Below are 18,646 nucleotides of genomic sequence, written 5' to 3'. Positions count from 1 at the left end.
CCCTCTAACCCTGACCAGGTCCCAATGATTTATTTACCTTTATGCATTTTAAGACCTCCATCATCTCTTCCTCTGTAATGTGGACTGTTTTTAAAACATCACTGTTTATTTCCCCAAGTTCCCAAGCTTCCACGTCTTTTTTCCACAATAAGTACAGACACAAAATATTAATTAATATTAATTAATATTAAAATATTAATCTCACCTCTCTCCTGTACTTCTACACATTGATGGCATTGTTGATCTTCAGGGGACTCTATTCTTTCCCTAGTTGCTCTTTTGCCCTTAACATATTTGTAGAATCTCTTTGAATTCACCTGAACCCTATCTGCCAAAGCTATTTCATATGCTTTTCTTTCCTCCTTATTTTCTTCTTAAATATGCCCCTACATCCCCATATATTCCTCAAGGCATTTACTTGGTCCCAGCTGTCTATATCTGACATATGCCTCCTCCTTTTTCTTGACCAGAGCCTCAGTATCACTTGTCATCCAGGTGTCAGGAATAAGGTCACTCACCACAAAATATTCACTTTCTAATCTGTTCTTATAACCATTAGACATATGTAACTGATTCAGTTATGTTCCTGGCCACAACTTCCCAGTATCAGTTATTATAAGCCTGAAGGAGGTCAATTGGCCTGTTGTGTCTGCGTAGGCTCTCTGAATAAGCATTTCACTTAATGTAATTTTTCTGTCTTCTCACTGTAAAAGCTGCACATTGTTCCACTTCAAATAATACTCTAACTCCCTTTCAAATCTATTATTGAACATACCTCCAGCCCACTTTCAGACAGTGCATTCCAGATCCTAACCACTCACTGCATACAAAAGGCTTCTTCCCATGTCACTTTTGCTTCTTTTACCAATTACCCAATATCTGTGACCTCTCATCTTGATCCTTTCCTGAGTGAGACCAATTCCTTCTTACCTATTCTGTCCAGACTCCTCATTATTCTTAATACCTCAAACAGATCTCCTCTTAGGAGATCTTCTCCAACAAAAATAATCCTAACTTCTCCAATCATATGTGAAGTCCCTCATCTCTAGAACAATTCTCATAAGTCTCTTCTGCATCCTCTTCAATTACTTCAATGCCTAACATGTAGTGTCTAGAATTGAACACAATACTCCAGCTGCATCCAGAACCACTTCTCACTTTGGTACTCCATGCCCCTGTTAAGGAAGTTTAGGTATTGTCTGCTTTATTAACCACATTCTTAGCCTGTTCTGAAACCTTCAGTAACCAATACACATGTATACTCTCTGCCCCTGCACCCCTTTAATGTTATGCATTTTGTTCTGCATTGCCTCACATTGATCCTACCAAAATGAATCACCACACATTTCTTCACATTAACTTGATCTGTCAACTAGTCCATGAACTTTTGAAATTCTGTACTACCCTCCTCACAGTTTATAATTCCTCGATGCTACATCTCATCTGCACATTTTGAAATTGTGCACTGTACACAAGGATCTAGGTCAAATGGTTAGCACTGCTGCCTCACAGTGTCAGGGAACTGGGTTTGATTCCAGCTGTGGGCGACTGTCTGTCACTTTTGCTTCTTTTGTACATTCTCCCCATGATTGTGTGGGTTTCCTCCGGGTGCTCCGGTTTCCTTCAGCCATCCAAAGATGTGCAGGTTAGGTGAATTGGCCATGCTAAATTGTCTCTAGTGATCAGGGATGCATAGGTTAGGTGCATCGGTCAAGGGAAATGTAGAATAATAGGGTAGGTGAATGGGTCTGGGTGGAATACTCTTCAGTGTCGGTGTGGACTTGTTGGGCCAAATGGCCTGTTTCCACACTGTAGGGATTCTATGATTCTATGATAAGGGAAAGCAACGGTTGCTACATTAACCCTCAGGGAGCTCCACTGCCAACCTTCCTCCAGTTCTAGCAATGTCCATTAATCACTGCTCTCTGTTTCCTGTCACTCAATTATATACTCCTGTTGCTATTGTACCTTTCATTCCATGCACAATGACTTTGCTCACAATTTTGTTCTGCAGCATCATATGAAATATCTTTTGGAGGTTCATGTGCACCGCATCAGCAGGAATGCATTCTTCTACTTAATCAAAATATTCTAGCAAGTTAGTTCAACATGATTTCCCCTGAAGAAGTCTATTTTGGATTTCCTTATTTAACCTGTATTTTGCTATTCATTTTGTTCTGAATTATCGTCCCTAGAAGCTTCTCCATTGCTAAAGTGAAACTAGCTTGTAATCACTGAACTGATCTTTGCACAGACTTTTCAAGAACAGTGCAAGTTTTGCAATTCTCCAGTCCTCTGGCACTACCGCTAAGGTTAAGGGGAACTGTAAAATTATGGCTTATATTTGTATAATTTCTGTTCCACTTGCCCCAATATCTTCTGAGGTATCTCACCTGGTCACTTTCCTTATCGACTCCAAGTTAACCTATATTCCTTTGCTTCTCAATTTTAATCCCTTCTCATCCTCATTCAGCATATTCTGCACAGCAGGTTGTTGATGTTGGCAATGGCAGGGCCATTGAATGGGAAGTGTTTAAACTCTCCTGTGTTGAAGATGGCCATTGCCTGGCACCTATGCATCATAAATGTTACTTATGACTTTACAGCCCAAATCTTCATGCTGTGCAGATATTGCTTTATTGCAGGCAGAGACTGTTTCATTACCTGAAGATTTTTGAATAAAACTGAACACATTGCAATCAAGGGTGAATGTCTGTTGCACTTAGATATAGGTATAGAATCCCTTCAGCCCAACAAGTCCACGCCAACCCTCCGAAGAGTAGCCCACCCAGACCCTTTTACCTATTGCGCTACATTTTGCCCAGACTAATACACCTAACCTGCAGATCCCTGAACACTATGGACAATTTTAGCATGGCCAATTCACCTAACCTGCACATCTTTGGATTGTGTGAGGAAACCGGAGCACCCAGAGGAAACCCATGTAGATTTGGGGAGAATATGCAAACTCCACACAGACAGTCGCCCGAGGTGGAATCAAACCCAGGTCCCTGGCACTGTGAGCCACCTTGCTGCCACTTCTGACAATATGATGGAGAGATGGTCTTTGATGAAGCAGTTGATGGATGAGGATACTATCTGAGGAACTCCGATAATCGTGTCTTGGGGCTGAGATGATTGGCTTCCAACAACCATAGACATCTTACTTTATGCTCAGCAAGAGTCCAGTAGTAAAAGTTTTTTTTTTACATTGAGACTTTAAGACGTTTTGGGTACATGATGCCACATTCAGCAAAATGCTTCCTTGATGTCAAGAGAAATTGCTCTCTGTTGACCTGTGACATTCTCTATGTTTGGTCTAAGGTTGTAAAGGTCTGAGGCAAAGTAGTGCTGATGGAATTCAAATTGAGTGTTGGTGAGTAGGTTATTATAGAATAAATGTTGCTTTGCAGCACTGCCAACAACACCTATCATTTATTTGCCAATAATTTATGTAGAGTTAGTCCTGCTTTTTGTGGATAAGCCATACATGGACAATTATCCACATTATTCAATAAGTGCTAGTGCAGTAAAAACAAACCTATTTCAAGAGTGCCAGTCTTTAGCATTAGAGTCAGGATGTGGCCAGAGTCTTTAGCTCTGACCATATCCAGTGATATTACATGGGGTGAATCAGTGATTTACAATCAGTATTAATGACCAAGGCAAATAGACAGAGTAATGCAATTATATTTGCTGAGGATACAAAGTTATGTGGTGTGATGATGCTGTGGCTTTACGAGGTACGATTAGTCCCAGTTTCTTTTAGAGAGAGAGATTGGGGGAGGGGTGTTGAGCAGTCTATGAGAAGATAAACAATTTGTGAGACCTTGGGGTTTTGTAAAGTTGGAACAACCAGAAGCACCCTGAGTGGGTGTGATCAAACTCCAGGATTTTTGGCATGGTTGCTAGGGTCTCAGCCAGGTTGGAAGGCTGTGAATCTCTCCCGGTTGCTACACACTCTCTCTCTGGGCAGTTGCTACACGCATCTCTGTCTTACTGATAGGATTGCCTTTATTTCTAACAATTTGCCTTTTTGCCAAGGGTGTATTTATGGAATGTTGCTGTATTGGAACCATTATTATTTAGCAGTAAAATAATCTATTATTCTGTTAAGTTTTCTAATACAGTTAAGTTATTCCAAGTTCCTCTTTCTACTGTTGTATTTTAACTATAGTGTTTAAATAAATTGTTTTGCTTAATGTCGATTAATTTGACCAATCAAATTGCATCTGGAACACAGCAGCTCGCATTTACCTTAAAAATAAGAAAAAGTTAGGGTCTAGACTACCTTCTTAATATGGTAAAAATCCCGACGTCCCCAACAGTACCCTTCCACCGACATTCTCATTCGTTTGGCCGAACTGGTCCTCACCCTTAACAATTTCTCCTTCGAATCCTCCCACTTCCTCCAGACCAAAGGGGTAGCCATGGGCACCCGTATGGGCTCCAACTATGTCTGTCTCTTTGTTGGGTACGTAGAAGAGTCCATCTTCCTTAATTACACCAGCACCACTCCCAAACTCTTCCTCCGTTACGTTGATGACTGCATTGGCGCCACCTCGTGCTCCCGCAAGGAGGTTGAGCAATTCATCAACTTCGCCAACACATTCCATCCTGACCTTAAATTTACCTGGACCATCTCTGACACCTCCCTCCGCTTCCTGGATCTCTCTATCTCCATTAATGACTACCGACTTGACATTGACATTTTTTACAAACCCACCGACTCCCACAGCTACCTGGATTACTCCTCTTCCCACCCTACCTCCTGCAAAAATGCCATCTTGTATTCCCAATTACTCCGCCTCCGCCATATCTGCTCACAGGAGGACCAGTTCCACCACAGAACACACCAGATGGCCACCTTCTTTAGAGATCGCAATTTCCCTTCACACATGGTTAAAGCCCTCCAACGCATCTCGTCCACATCCCGCACCTCCGCCCTCAGACCCCACCCCTCCAACCGTAACAAAGACAGAACACCCCTGGTTCTCACCTTCCACCCTACCAACCTTCGCATAAACCAAATCATCCGCCAACATTTCTGCCACCTCCAAACGGACCCCACCACCAGGGATATATTTCCCTCCCCACCCCTTTCCGCCTTCCGCAAAGACCGTTCCCTCCGTGACTACCTGGTCAGGTCCCTGCCCCCCTACAATCCACCCTCCCATCCTGGCACCTTCCCCTGCCGGAATTGCAAAACCTGCGCCCACACCTCCTCCCTCACCTCCATCCAAGGCCCTAAAGGAGTCATCCATATCCATCAAAGTTTTACCTGCACATCCACCAATATCATTTATTGTATCCATTGCTCCCAATGCGGTCTCCTCTACATTGGGGAGACTGGGCGCATCCTAGCAGAGCGCTTTAGGGAACATCTCTGGGACACCTGCACCAATCAACCACACCGCCCCGTGGCCCAACATTTCAACTCCCCCTCCCACTCTGCCGAGGACATGGAGGTCCTGAGCCTCCTCCACCGCCGCTCCCTCACCACCAGACGCCTGGAGGAAGAATGCCTCATCTTCCGTCTCAGAACACTTCAACCCCAGGGCATCAATGTGGACTTCAACAGTTTCCTCATTTCCCCTTCCCCCATCTCACCCCAGATCCAAACTTCCAGCTCAGCACTGTCCCCATGACTTGTCCTACCTGCCTATCTTCTTTTCCACCAATCCACTCCACCCTCCCCCCCGACCTATCACCTTCATCCCCTCCCCCACTCACCTATTGTACTCTATGCTACTTTCTCCCCACCCCCACCCTCCTCTCACTTATCTCTCCACCTTCAGGCTCTCTGCCTGTATACCTGATGAAGGGCTTTTGCCTGAAACGTCGATTTTACTGCTCCTCGGATGCTGCCTGAACTGCTGTGCTTTTCCAACACCACTCTAATCTGGTCCTTCTAAATATATTTTAATGGGGTCTGGTCTGGTCCATAACAGTGTGCGTGCATGCTGTGAGGATGATGGACAGTTTCGGGATGGGGAACAATATGTAGCAGACAGAGGGTAATGTGGGGAAATCTGAGGTTATTCACTTTGTTCATAAGAATAATGAGCAGAATTTTTCTAAGTTGCATAGAACTTGTAAACATTGATAGTCAGAGAGACTTTGGATGTACTCATCAAAGAAGCACAAAACATGATCACGTTCCTCTCCGACAAGCAATGAGAAAGCCACCTGGTATGTTGCTCTTTTTTGCAAGAGAATTGGACTACAAAAATAAAGCAGTCTTGCAACAATTATATGTGGGTCTAGTAAGGCCACATCTGGAATACTATGTGCCTATTGAAGAAAGGTTATTCTTGCATCAGAGGCAATAGTGTGAAGATTCACCAGTTTGATCCCCAGGATTTTTTATGACAAAAATTTGAGTAAGCTGGATTTCCATTTGCCGGTGTTTAGAAGAATGAGAAGTTATCGCATAGAAATATTGAAGATTCAGAAGGGAGCTGTGAGAGTAGACACCAAGATGCAGGAAGAAATGTATGATCCATACACACACACACACACACACACACACACACACATGAACACTGAGCTGAACAAAAAGTGTGTATGATCATATCCTCAGGAGTTCCTTGATGTCCCAACAACTGGGACTACTCAACTGCTGGACAACTAGATTGGCTGTCACACCTTCAGTGTGGTACTACCTATCTTTGAGGGCCAGAAATCCTGCTCCAGCCTTGTTCAGGCCTCCCTCAGCATATTATTGCTGTGGGACAGCCCTTTGTAAAATCAGCAATCCACCAACTAAATGTTCTACTGCTTGCAGAATGTGGGGAGGAGTGATCAAGGAACTATCACCCAGCCTTCCTCCCCAACAGTGTAAAATGTTTTCAGACTAGGATATCTAGAACATGGCACAATTTCAGGAAGTGGGGTTGATCATGACAGACTAAGATGAAGAGAATGGGCTGTGGAGATACAGAATTCTCCAATCAGTTATCTTGGAGTTGGGGGTAAGCATTGCTGACATCATGCTTTTATTTGGGAAGCTTGACTTGTTTGATCCTGCTGTCAAAGACTAGGCCCACACCTCAGGAAGGACATTCTGGCACTGGAGCGTGTCCAGTGGAGATTAACACAGATGATCCCTGGAATGGTAGGCCTAACATACAATGAACGGCTGAGGATCCTGTGGCTGATGGGCATTTCAACTCCACTTACCCACACACTCCCTGTAGCCTTTTATTCCTTGGGACATCAAGAATTTATCATTCTCTGCCTTGAAGACATTTAACGTCCTGGCCTCCACTGCACTCTGTGGCAATGTTAAAAATCATACAACGCCAGGTTATAATCCAACAGGTTTAATTGGAAGCACACTAGCTTTCATCAGGTGATAGTGGAGGGCTCAATCCTAACACAAAGAATTTATAGCAAAAATTTACAGTGTGATGTAACTGAAATTATACATTGAAAAATTGATTGTCTGTTAAGTCTTTCATTTGTTTGAATACCATGATAGTTTCACTTCTTTCACGTGTAAATCACAAACCTTTTTTTTAAAAAGTTGCAATCTCAGGTTGCTGTAAACAATGTTAATAGCTAGCCCCCTGTGTTCTCTGTCTATGCCATGATGTTTAGATTGATTCTAATCCAAAAAGTTAGATAACGGAGTTCTACATGAATGCCTGCAGTTTTTGAGCAAAGTACAATGTAACCCTGCTAGTACAAATTCACCCCACAAAATATATGTGTGCATGTGGGTCTTTGTCTGTGTGTGTGTTTGTGTGTGTCTGTCTGGGTTGGGGGTTGTGAGTGTGAGAAAGTGTATGTGTGTGTGTGCAGTGAGTGTAGAGCGTCTTAAGTCTGTGAGGGGGTGCATGTGTGATTGTGGGAGTGTGTGTGTCTATAAGGGTGTGTGTGGGTGTCTGTGTGCGCGTCTGTGTATATATGTGTCCATGTGTAAGTGTATATCGGAGTGTGTGTGTGTGTATATAGTGCAATGGTGGTCACCTGTAATGTGACATGAACCCAAGGTCCCGATTGAGGCCCTCCCTATGGGTACCGAACTTAGCTATCAGCCTCTGCTCGCCCACTTTTCGCTGCTGCCTTTCCTGAAGTCCGCCTTGGAGGATGGTCACCTGAAGGTCCGAGGTCGAATGTCCTAGACCACTGAAGTGTTCCCCATCTGGGAGAGAACACTCCTGTCTGTTGATTGTTGTGCAGTGCCCATTCATCCATTGTCGTAGCCTTTGCTCGGTTTCCCCAATGTACTATGCCTCAGGGCATCCTTGCCTGCAACGTATAAGATAGACAACGTTGGCTGAGTCACATGAGTACCTGCCATGAACAAGGTGAGCGGTGTCCCCACACGTAATGGTGGTATCTATGTCCACACTCTAACATGTCTTGCAGCACCTACCGTGACAGGATTGTATGGAGTTGTCCTGAGAGCCAGGTAGCTTGCTACGAACAATGATCTGTTTGAGGCTTGGTGGTTGTTTAAAGGCAAGTAGTGGAGGTGTGGGGAAGGTCTTGGTGAGGTGCTCATCCTCATTGATAATATGTTGTAGGTCACGAAGAACATAGCGTAGTTTTTCAGCTCCTGGGAAATACTGAACAATGAAGGGTACCCTGTCAGTTGCAGCACGTGTCTGTCTCCTGAGGAGGTCATTACGGTTCCTTGCTGTGGCACGTTGGAACTGGCGGTCGATGAGTAGGGCATCGTACCCCATTCTTGTGAGGGCATCCCTGAGTACTTCCAGGCATCTGCTACGTTCCTCCTCATCTGTGGCAATGAATTCCACAGGCCCACCGCTCTCTGGCAGAAGAACTGTCTCCTCACTTACATTCGAAATTAACCACCTCTAATACTAAGGCTGTGCCCATGGGTCCTAGTCTCCCTGCCTAATGGAAACAACCTCCCAGTGTCCACCCTTTCTAAGCCATGCATTATCTTGTAAGTTTCTATTAGATCTCCCCTCAACCTTCTAAACTCTAATGATTACAATCCCAGGATCCTCAGCCGTTCATCATATGTTAGGCCTACCATTCCAGGGATCATCCATGTGAATCTCCACTGGACACACTCCAGTGCCACTTTGCTCACATTGAATTTCATTTCCTGGATCACTCTTCTAAACTGTTTAACTCTTCTTGCAGCCTTCCCACCTCCTCAGTACTACCTGCCTGTCTGCCTAACTTTATATCATCGGCGAACTTTGCCAGAATGCCCCCAGTCCCTTCATTCAGATCATTAATATATAAAGTGAATAGCTGCAGGCCCAACACTGAACCCTGTGGGGCACCACTTGTCACCGGCTGCCATTCCCAATTCTCTTTCCTGATGAAGGGCTTTTGCCCGAAACGTCGATTTTGCTGCTCGTTGGATGCTGCCTGAACTGCTGTGCTCTTCCAGCACCACTAATCCAGTATTTGGTTTTCAGCATCTGCAGTCATTGCTTTTACGTTATTCCTAATTCTCTGCCTTCTATCAGACAGCCAATCCTCAATCCATACCAGTACCTCAACTCAAACAACATGGGTTCTCACCTTACTCAGCATCCTCCTGTGAGGCACCTTATTAAAGGATTTTTGGAAGTCTAGATAGATAACATCCACTGGGTTTACCTGGTCTAACCTACTTGTTATCTCTTCAAAGAATTCTAACAGGTTTATCAGTCACAACATCCCCTTACTAAATTCATGCTGACTTGTTCTAATCTGACTCTGCACATCCAAGTATTTAGAAATCTCATCCTTTACAAATAATTCTAGAATTTTACCAACAACTGAGGTTAGGCTAATCGGCCAAAACTTTTCCATCTTTTGTCTTGATTCTTTCTTGAATAAGGGGGTTACAACAGCGATTTTCCAATCATCTGGGACTTTCCCTGACTCCAGTGACTTTTGAAAGATCATAACCAATGTCTCTGCTATTTCCTCAGCCACCTCCCTCAGAACTCTCAGGATGTAGCCCATCGGGGCCAGGAGATTTATCAATTTTTAGACCTGTGTTGGCTCACAGGAATGCCTGATAGCTTCCCAGACTTTGGCAGAAGCTCAACACAAATATGCCCAGAGAGAGAAGGAAGGTTTGGCAGTCACCTTTGGTGTGAGGAAGTTCCAGAAGTAATTTTGTGGATGGGAATTTGACATCGTAATAAATCACAAATCCCTGCTAGGGCTACTGAAGGAAGACAAGTGGTTGTCGTCCATAGCTGCCGGTCGAATTCAGCATTCAGCCCTTATTCTCTACTCCTCCAAGTACATGTTAGATCACCATCCAGGAAGCCAAGTCGCTAATGTGGATGCTTTGAGCAGCCTCCCACTAGTAGATACTCCACTAGTGGCACTTCCCCTGGAAGATTATGTTCGCATTTTAAATTTCCTGGACACTCTTCCGGTCACTGTTGACAATATCCCACAATGAAACCAAAAAGATCCTGTCCAAGCAAAACTGAAACAGCTGCTTGTAACAGAAGGGCCATTGCAACCAGAATTGAAATCTTTCCGGTCACAATGAGCCCAAATCACTGTAGAGGACTACATATTACTATGGGAGCAAGGGTGATTGTCCCAAGTAAAGGTTGTTACAAGATACTAGCTGGATTCCATTAGGGTCATCCATGCTGACATGGCTGTGTTGGTGGGGCAGTGCCCAGAGTTCCAACAAGGACAAAAATTGCCACATTCGTGGGAATAGCCTGGTAAACCCTGGATTCGGTTGCATGGTGACTATGCCAGTTCTTTCTTAGGCTCAATGGTCCTGGTCATTGTGGATGCCCATTCAATGTGGTTGGACATGCACAAGGTTTATTTAGCAAACTCAGGGATGATGCTTGAGAACCTGCGAGCATTGTTCATGAGACATGGATCCCAGAAGTGTTGGTCACAGACAATGGGATGGCATTTACCAGCAGGGAATTTGAGTTTTCCCGAAAGCTGAATGCTCCATACCATCTACTGTGCAATGCTCTGGCGAAAAGAACTGTCAACCATTGAAGGTAGGCTTAAAGAAGTAGCATACATTGTCTGTCAATACCAAACTCTCCCAGTTTCTGTTTAATTATAGAACCACCCCTCAGGCAACAACAGGAATAGCTCCAGTGGAGTTTCTTATGGGTAGAAGACTCTGCACCAGGTTAAACCTGATGTTTCAAGACCCTGAGGGGATGAGGAGGGTGAATTGGCATCCTCCTCTAAACGAGACAGGCAATGTAAATTTGGGACGAAGTTTGGTGCCAGAAGCATTGAAATAACCATGTGTGGGTACAAGGCAAGGTTGATGTGAGGTCAGGTCCTGTGATTTACAAAGTTTGGGTAGGTGGGGCAGTCCTGAACAAACATGTGGATCACCTGAAAGCTGTTGCCTCACAAACTGGGCAAGAGCAAAACATACCTGGCCCCTCAGAAGTGCCAGAGTACCTGTCAGAAACTATAGGTTCGTCCCCTCCACCTAGTGTTGAGGAAACCTCAAAGTCTGAGATGGATGCAGCCTCGATGCTGTTACCACCGGAAGAGAAGAGAAAACTCTCCCGAGTTGCTCTGGACACAAGAGGCTGGCTATGGTCTGGAACATGCTGCCCGTTTTAGAGTCTTGAGTCAGAAGGACTGGACCTGAGGCAAAAGCAATGCAGGAAATGCTGCATGACAAAGACCAGTCCTACATCCTTGGACTTAATGGGGAGACGGGTAGGGGTGGGCTGTTGTGACTGGGAGCAGGTGGACCTCATTGACTGAGATCCTTGATTGGGATTGTTCACCTGGGTCAACTAGGGAAGCTCTGGCTGTTAAATATAAACAGGGGATTCGAAATAATCACTAATGCTGTTTAAAAATATATATATAACCAGGAGATTAGAAATAAAAAGAATGGGATTCCGACTCTCCTCCATCCAGAGGACTGACTCCGAGCTGGCCGGCTACAAATAAAGGGTGACTTGGTGACAGGATACCCACCTCTGTGCAGTTATTTCAGAAGGGGTATGGGAGGGAGCAGAAAAGGTGGAATTGAAGCCCAGAATCAGCCTTGTTCATATTGAATGGCAAGCAGTCTCAACAGGCTGTCCTTTGTATTCCTTATGTTGCTTTGTACATAAATTGCCTGGAGACTGGAAGGTTCTTGAAGCACAACCAGAAATGAGATAGTTACTAAGACATTAGGCCACGATGACAAACAAGTTAATCTGCCACTTGCTATCTCAGGGCTGTCTTTGCTAGCTTGTTTCATGGGGAAAGTGCAAAGAAACATCAACAGGCATGCAGCATGCATTTTGCTCTTTCAGCAGAAGCTAAACAGCAGCGGCAGCTAAATTGTTGCTTGATTCATTAAACTCTAAAGCACCATAGCCATGAACAACATTAAGCAGTTCATTATCTCTAGCTACTGTATAAATCCCCAAGTCATATCAGTAAAAGAACAGCAAAATCTATGTTATTTGAGATTAAACCAAACCGTAATGCTCTCTATATGTGTGTAAATGCCTCAGGTATCTTACTCACCAGTTTCTCTTTCTTTTACTGCAACATTTTTGTAGTGTAGTTTGTATGTGTGACAGGTTGTCACACTATCTCTGTGATTAGCTGAGAAAATAGTTGAAAAGTAAAGGGCCCACAACACATCAAGCCTCTACATGATTTATAATACAAACAGCCACCCTATTTGCAGTCTGCATATTGTTTATTTCTGCAACTCATTCATATTCAGAAATTTCCTATTAAACCTCCCCTCAGCCCCTACACCACAACCATCCTGAAGTTTTTACCAAGTCACTGAGCAGAAACAATCAGCTGTTCAACGCCAGCATCTCTAAATCATAATTTTATTTCCAACTTACTTTATTTATCTTCATAACTTAGATTGATATTTTCAAATAGATTGGAGGGTAGATAGTATAGTCAAAAGTAGTGGTAAACCACCAGCATGCAAACACGAGGTTAAAATCAACTCCTCTTTGGTGGATCATTAAATGAAGCAATGTTTCTTGCCCACTCAACTTGCAATTAATAGAAATGATCAGAATTTACTCCAGTAGTACGAACAGGAAGGCAGATTACTACCTCAATGGTATCAAATTAGGTAAAGGGGCTATTCAGAGAGATCTGGGTGTTCTTGTCCACCAGTCAATGAAGGCAAGCATGCAGGTACAGCAGGTAGTGAAGGTGGCTAATAGCGTGCTGGCCTTCATAACAAGAGGAATTGAGTATAGAAGCAAAGAGGTGCTTCTGCAGCTGTACAGGGCCCTGGTGAGACCACACCTGGAGTACTGTGAACAGTTCTGGTCTCCAAATTTGAGGAAAGACATTCTGGCTATTGAGGGAGTGCAGCGTAGGTTCACGAGGTCAATTCCTGGAATGGCAGGATTGCCTTACACAGAAAGACTGAAGCGACTGGGCTTGTATACCCTTGAGTTTAGAAGACTGAGAGGGGATCTGATTGAAACGTATAGGATTATGAAAGGATTGGACACTCTGGCAGGAGGAAACATGTTTCCGCTGATGGGGGAGTGCCGAACCAGAGGACACAACTTAAAAATACGGGGTAGACCATTTAGGACAGAGATGGGGAGAAACTACTTCACCCAGAGAGTGGTGGCTGTGTCGAATGCTCTGCCCCAGAGGGCAGTGGAGGCCCAGTCTCTGGATTCATTTAAGAAAGAATTGGAGAGAGCTCTTAAAGATAGTGGAGTCAAGGGTTATAGAGATAAGGCTGGAACAGGATACTGATTGGGAATGATCAGCCATGATCATATTGAATGGCGGGGCAGGCTCGAAGGGCTGAATGGCCTACTCCTGCATCTATTGTCTATTGTCTATTACTGATATGGATGAAAATGCCAGAAAACCCAGAAAACTAACTGACAAAATGATGTTTATGAAAGTGATTAGATTGATCATAATGGTCTTTTCTGTGTATCATAATTAAATTCAAAATTCAGATAGTGGAGATTATTTGAGTAAATAGGTTTGAAACATAAAATAACAAAACAAAAACATTCTGCATTCAACACATGTTCAGCTGATTAAACCAGTGAATAAGTTGACTGCATTGATCAGAAAAATCCAGGCCCTATCTGCCAAGTTAGGTGATCTTAGCTGATTGTTTTGAATGAAAATTGGAGCACGATCATTGGTTTAAATATAACTGGGTTCATGATCCATGCTGGAGATGCACATATTGAATCAGAGCAGAACTGGGCTCGAATGGGAGGTTCCCTGGGATAGCATAAGGGATATAATTAACCCAATTTATGATTGTTTTAAAATCCATCTAGTTCACTAATGTCCTTTAGGGAAGGAAATCTGCTGTCCTTACCTGGTCTGGCCTAAATGTGACTCCAGTCCCACAGCAATGTGATTGATGATCAAATATCTTGTGTCAAATTAAGGATGGGCAATAAATTCTGGACTAACCAGTGATGCTGCCTATGTCCTGTCAATGAAATAAAATAAAATTGCAACATCTCAGGTTTGCCTTTTCACACATACTTGATGGAGTTTCCTAGGGAAAATGACCTGAATGAGAAGTCAAAGAAGAAGACGGCACAGTGGTTAGCACTGCTGCCTCCCAGCGCCAGAGACTCGGGTTCAATTCCCGCCTCAGGCGACTGACTGTGTGGAGTTTGCACATTCTCCTCGTGTCTGCGTGGGTGTCCTCCCACAGTCCAAAGATGTGCAGGTCAGGTGAATTGGCCATGCTAAATTGCCCGTAGTGTTAGGTTAAGGGGTAGATGTAGGGGTATGGGTGGGTTGCGCTTCGGCGGGGTGATGTTGACTTGTTGGGCTGAAGGGCCTGTTTCCACACTGTAAGTAATCTAATCTAAAATGTAACTATCATTCTATAATGCAAAAAAAAAGGAATTTTGTGTATTGCAATGGTTACAAAAATGTAAGAAGAAATTGGTGGTCATTTTTACTATCTTCGTCAGGGTGAGGATTAGAGAGAAAAACCTCTCTGGGTGAGGGACATGTCTGGAATGAAGGTAGTCAATTATTTTAAAATCAGTGGTTTTCGTATGTTTGACACGAGCTACTCCTATGTTTAATTGGGAACCCAAATGTGGCTAATAGTGTTTCTGATTAATACATCAGAAATGAGCAATAATTGTGATATTGGGCATATAATTTCACCACTAACAATTTTACTACATGTTTAACTGTACTTTCACTGTTTGTGCATAATTTCAAAAAATGATAAATCCAGAAGCAGAGTCAGTATCATTTATTCATCGCAGGTGAGCTATTTGCTTCATCACTGTTTGATAACTTTACATTAAGTAAATGTGAGAATATTAAATACATTTACCTGTAGCACATGTAAGGTGTTTTTAACTAAAATCAGTGTATGCAGCTAAAACAGCATTATTGTAGCCGTACGTAATTTTGCTGGATTATATTGCTTTGACTGAAAATCTCACAGCAAGGTGTTCGATAAGGTTCCCCAAAGTAGGCTATTATACAAAATGCAGAGGAATGGGATTGTGAGAGACATAGCAGTTTGGATCAGTAATTGGCTTGCTGAAAGAAAACAGAGGGTTGTAGTTGATGGAACATGTTCATCTTGGTGTCCAGTTACGAGTGGCGTACCGCAAGGGTCGGTGTTGGGTCCACTGCCATTTTTATAAAAGACCTGGATGAGGGCTTAGAAGGGTGGGTTAGTAAATTTGCAGATGACACTAAGGTCAGTGGAATTGTGGATAGTGACGAAGGATGTAGTAGGTTGCAGAGAGGCATAGATAGGATGCAGAGCTGGGCTGAGTGATGGCAAATGGAGTTTAATGTGGACAAGTGTGAGGTGATACACTTTGGACGGAGTAATCGGAATGCAAAGTACTGGGCTAATGGTAGGATTCTTGGGAGTACAGATGAGCAGAGAAATGTCGGTGTTCACGTACACAGATCCCTGAAAGTTGTCACCCAGATTGACAGGGTTGTTAAGAAGGCATACAGTGTTTTGGCCTTATTAATAGGGGGATTGAGTTCTGGAACCAGGAGGTTATGCTGCAGCTGTACAAAGCTCTGGTATGGCCACACTTGGAGTATTGTGTACAGTTCTGGTCACCGCACTATAAGAAAGATGAGAAAGCTTTGGAAAGGGTGCAGAGGAGATTTACTAGGATGTTGCCTGGTATGGAAAGAATGTCTTACGAGGAAAGGCTGAGGGCCTTGAGGCTGTTCTCGTTAGAGAGAAGGTTGAGAGGTGACTTAATAGAGACATACAAGATAATTAGAGGGTTAGATAGGGTGGACAGGAAAAGCCTTTTTCCAAGTATGGGGATGGCAAACATGAGGGGACGCAACCGTAAAGTGAGGGGAGATAGGTATAAGACAGATGTCAGAGGTAGTTTCTTTACTCAGAGAGTAGTAAGAGTATGGAATGCTTTGCCTGCATTGGTAGTAGATTCGCCAAGTTTAAGTGCATTTAAGTCATCATTGGACAGGCAAATGGACGTACATGGAATAGTGTAGGTGGGATGGGCTTCAGATTAGTATGACAGGGCAGCGCAACATCGAGGGCCGAAGGGCCTGTACTGCGCTGTAATGTTCTATGTTCTTTGAGTCTGTTACGGATCGGCACCGCATGCATTTGGTTTTGATCTCTGCATTGCATCCAGGTGATACTTCAGCCACAGACTGATATCTACACAATAATCTTTGCATTCAACACCTCAAAGCATTAATTTAAAAATATACTTGTGCCCTTGTCTCCCTCCAAATGATTGTCACAGTATGAAAAAAAGACACAAAAGAAGTGGTGTGCTGAGTCTTGGAATTGTTCCAAGAAATGTGTGATCTCAGATAAAGTTAAAAATCACACAACACCAGGTTATAGTCCAACAGGTTTATTCGGAAGCACTAGCTTTCGGAGCGCTGCTCCTTCATCAGGTGGTTGTGGAGTATAAGATCGTAAGACACAGAATTTATAGCAACAGTTTACAGTTGAAAGATGAAAGACTTAACAAACAATCCAGGTCTTTTTCAATATATAAAGTCTTTCATCTTACAGAATGAACATGAAAGAACTGAAAGAAACAAACAATTCCTTTTAGGTTTTCTTCCTGGTTGATTATTGCTCCCAGCAGTGTATGTGAATGCTTCCCATTTGTGACACAGTTTTAATAAATGTTTTCTTGTCTCTTCTGCAACCCTAATAAAATCTTTTGGCTTTCTTATTTCATTAGAACAGGCTGTCTATTGGCTTCATAACTTCCCTGGGTCTGCAACCTTGATTTAAATTACATTTATTGCCCTTGATTTCCCCTCCTTTATGATGCTCATTGTTAAAACTTTAACACATAAGTACTTGCCTTACTTTTCCTACTTTTGCTTGTAATGCTATTCCGTTTTTTTAATGTTTTCCCTTCCTCACCAGGGATATTAATGAGACGCATAGAGCCTCTGTCCATTCATCACCCAGCTGAACATCATCCTACAGATCAGGGTGGCATGGTGGCTTAGCGTTTAGCACTGCTGTCTCACAGTGTCAGGGACCTGGGTTCAATTCCAGCCTTGGATGACTGTCTGTGTGGAGTTTGCACATCCTCCCTGTGTCTGTGTGGGTTTCCTCCCACAGTTCATAGATGTGCAGGTCAGGTGAATTAGCTGTGTAAAATTGCCCATAGTGTTAGCTGCATTAATCAGAGGGAAGTGGGTTACTCTTCAGAGGGTCGGTGTGGAGTTGTTGAGCCAAAGAGCCTCTTTCCACACTGTAGTTAATCTAATATCACTGCCACACAATGCAGCCTGTATTTGCTCTGGAATAGCTAATTTGTTTTCTCCAGGTTTGGAGATGCCGGTGTTGGACTGGGACGATAACCTGGTGTTGTGTGATTCTTAACAAAATTATGAATTTAAGTATGATCTTATGCAATGGCGCTCATTTATCATGCTACTCCCATCACCTTAGGCTGGACAATGTCTTCACCAATTAGACCTTCCTCAGACATATATTATCCGTAGAGAATGCAGTTATTAATACTGCAGGCATTAACAATGAATTACTTTAAGCTGTTGCACATGCAAAATACACAAATGCAATCTTGAGAGCACTCCATTCTGCATTAACATGATTGAAAAGGGAGCTCTTTACTGTTTTAACAAGCTTGTGATAAGATTTTTTTCATAAAATATACTGAAATTGCACTTCATGAAGCAAATGTATTAATTTTCAGAATAGCTTGAAGCATGGTTGAGAGGTATGTTATATTAGGAAATAGATTATTCAATTAGTAGAAATTGAACACAAGCTCCTTTCCACTCCTCCACCTCTACTCTTTTACTCCACCTCATTCGAGTAACCACACATTCCTACCTAGTAACACATCAATAAAAAGATTGATCAACCTGTTAGTTAATTGAAATAGGTGGATATAAAAGGTAGGCAGTATCAATTCAAAACCTTAACCTTCTGAATTAGGAGTATGTACCATGTAACTTCTGATATTTTTTTTACCTGACATGGACCATTTAAAAGAAGCTTCTAACTGGCATATCAATGCATTGGGTAAATTAGATTAGATTACTTACAGTGTGGAAACAGGCCCTTCGGCCCAACAAGTCCACACCGCCCCGCCGAAGCGCAACCCACCCATACCCCTACATCTACCCCTTACCTAACACTATGGGCAATTTAGCATGGCCAATTCACCTGACCTGCACATCTTTGGACTGTGGGAGGAAACCG

At 43.2% G+C, this 18,646-nt stretch overlaps 1 protein-coding gene across 5 annotated transcripts in view; it reads left to right on the top strand.

The window, feature by feature from the left end:
• The window catches only part of LOC140467299 (chemokine-like protein TAFA-5), a 343,804-nt gene that overhangs the window by 323,355 nt on the left and 1,803 nt on the right, over nt 1–18,646 (top strand). The gene's annotated exons all lie outside the window — the stretch shown is intronic.

This window comes from Chiloscyllium punctatum, chromosome 45, assembly GCF_047496795.1.
Source record: "Chiloscyllium punctatum isolate Juve2018m chromosome 45, sChiPun1.3, whole genome shotgun sequence".
Classification (NCBI taxonomy): Eukaryota; Metazoa; Chordata; class Chondrichthyes; order Orectolobiformes; family Hemiscylliidae; genus Chiloscyllium; species Chiloscyllium punctatum.
Note: the sequence above shows the minus strand (reverse complement) of the source record. Positions and strands in the feature narration are given on the sequence as shown.